General features: G+C 43.4%; 1 pseudogene; it reads left to right on the top strand.

The window, feature by feature from the left end:
• Window positions 1-744: 744 nt before the first annotated feature.
• On the top strand, window positions 745-1,944 carry LOC102870868 (annotated as a pseudogene).
• Window positions 1,945-2,667: the final 723 nt, after the last annotated feature.

The following is a 2,667-nucleotide window of genomic DNA, read 5'->3' as shown; positions in this document are numbered from 1 at the left end:
AACGTTTTAAAGAGTTCTGTTGCAGACTTGTCTAATGGAATGCATTCATTGATTTATTGACTGCTCTTTAAGATTATAACAGATTAGGGGGAGCTCTGGTGGCCTGGTAGCAGGAAGCTGCACTGCAATCCCAGAGGTACATGGTTCAAATCCACCATATGCTCTGCTGAAGAAGGAGAGGCTATCTCCTCCTGTACCAGGCAGATTCAATTTGATGGCACACACACACAAAAGAATAAAACTTTAAAAAGAAAATTATAACAGATTACATGTTGGCATCCTTAATATACTGGTCATCATTGATCCAAAGTTGAAAATGTTGCTATTGTGTAACATCAAGTTAGAATCAACTCATAGATGACCATCAGTGAGTTTCAGAGGTAATTATTAGCACAATGGGAGATTACCTGTTTTTCTTCTGTAGAGCAACTGATAGATTCAAACTGCCTGCTTTTTGGGTTAATAGCACAACTCCTTTACCACTAACTCCACTAACTAGCTAACAGAACTCCCTCAAGTTGAAAATAACTATATTAAAAAAGTAAAGAAGCTGAAAGTGAAAAAATGTGTTTAAACTTAAGTTACTAAAAGGCTGAACATTATTATAGACTACTTGGTCAATACTCTTCCACCTTGCTATTTAAAGAAATAATCACACCGTCTACCTCTTCATTCACTAACATTTAGTTAAATTCTCATAAAAACTTGCTTCTTGGACCTCTACCAGCGGTAAACGACGTGAGGATGTTACACAGGAAGTTCTCGGACCCAAGGCACTGATTCCTGGGCTTCCTGCCTTGGAAATGCAGCAGCTGAAACCGTGGGAAGGTGAAGATCTTCCCCAAGGATGACGCCCCAAGCCCATGCACCTCACGGCTTTCCTACGCTACAAGGCCAGCATGACCCACATCATGAGGGAGGTGGACAGGGCGGGGTCCAAGGTGAACTAGAAGGAAGTGGGAGAGGCAGTGACGATTGAGAGACGCCTCCCAGGGTGACTGTCGACCTCGTGGGTTACGTGGAAACCTCTCACGGCCCCCGCACCTTCAAGACTGTCTTTGCGGAGGACATTAGTGATCAGTGCAAATGGCGCATCTACAAGAACTGGCACAAGTCTGAGAGCAGGCTTTTACCTGCAAGAAATTCCAGGATAAAGATGGCAAGAAGCTGTTAGAAAAGGACTTCAGCAGCATGAAGAAGTACTGCCAGGTCATTCGAGTCATCGCCCACACCCAGATGCGCCTGCTCTCCTTGCACCAGAAGGCTCAGCTGATGGAGAGCCAGGTGAATGGAGGAACAGCGGCTGAGAAGCTGCACCGGGCCTGTGAGAAGCTGAAGCAGCAGGTGCTGGTGAGCCAGGTGTTCGGCCAGGACGAAATGATCGATGTCACTGGAGTGACCAAGGGAAAGAGCTAGAAAGGGGTCACCAGTCGCCGGCACACCAAGAAGCTACCCCTCAAGACCCACCGAGGGCTGCACAAGGTCGCTTGGATTGAGCCCTGGCATCCGGCCCGAGTGGCCTTCTCTGTGGCCCGTGCTGGACAGAAGAGCTACCATCACCGCACGGACATCAACAAGAAAATCTACAAGACTGGCCAAGGCTACCCTATCAAGGACGGCAAGCTGATCAAAAACAATGCCTCCATGGACGACGGTCTCTCAGACAAGAGCATTAATCCTCTGGGTGGCTTTGTCCACTATGGTAAAGTGACCAACGACTGTGTTATGCTGAAAGGCAGTGTGACGGGGTCCAAGAAGCGAGTGCTGACTCTCCCTAAGTCCTTACTGGTACAGACCAAACGCCGGGCTCAGGAGAAGATCGATCTCAAGTTCATTGACACCACCTCCACGTTTGGCCATGGCCGCTTCCAGACAACAGAGGAGAAGAAGGCCTTCATGGGACCACTTAAGAAAGACCGCATTGCAAAGGAAGAAAGTGCCTAATGTTCAGGACTAGCTGGAGATCACAATAAAAATTATTCTGCAGTAAAAAATAAAATAAAAAACTTGCTTCTCAAGAAAGTAAAGGTGATATTCTAATGAATATTTCTTTAACCTTGATTAAATTTTAAAAATATTCATCTTGAAAATTTCCCTAAGGTATGAGGTAATTCAGACACTAATGAATGGTGGGATGAAGCTTGGGGTATATTCACGTGGAACATATGGATTGGAGGACAGGAAATCAAGTGAAAGTAAACACCCTGCTTGTATGTTGGTTTGGATACATGAGTGGACAGCATCCGTATAAATACTTCCTACAGATATTTTCATAATTGGAGTTCCACTGAGATTAAAGAGCAAACAAACCTTAGGAGTTAGGACTCCTTCACAATTTCCTAAAAACTATTTTAATTGGATGAAGTGAGACTTCTGAAACTGTGAATATCTTAGCAATTCAATCCAGTCAGCTCATTTGAAAGATCAATAAAATTAAGTCCAAACAGTTCAAGAAATGTAACTGAAGCCACATTGTTAGTAAAATAAGTTCCAGTCTTGCAGCTAGTTTCTAAGTTTTGAACAAAGATGAGTTAGAATTAGGTGATAAGGAAGTTAGTAGTCTTGCTTGTATTTAAATTTAATTACTTTGAGCAAGAAAAAAAATTGAAGGTAAAAAATGAAGTATATCTCAGAAAAAATGTGTAAGAGTAATGCACAGAAGTAGTT

The sequence above is a fragment of the Elephantulus edwardii genome, unplaced genomic scaffold (assembly GCF_000299155.1).
Source record: "Elephantulus edwardii isolate Elephantulus edwardi_28Jun2011 unplaced genomic scaffold, EleEdw1.0 scaffold00014, whole genome shotgun sequence".
NCBI lineage: Eukaryota > Metazoa > Chordata > Mammalia > Macroscelidea > Macroscelididae > Elephantulus > Elephantulus edwardii.
This window is presented reverse-complemented; position numbering and strand designations above follow the sequence as displayed.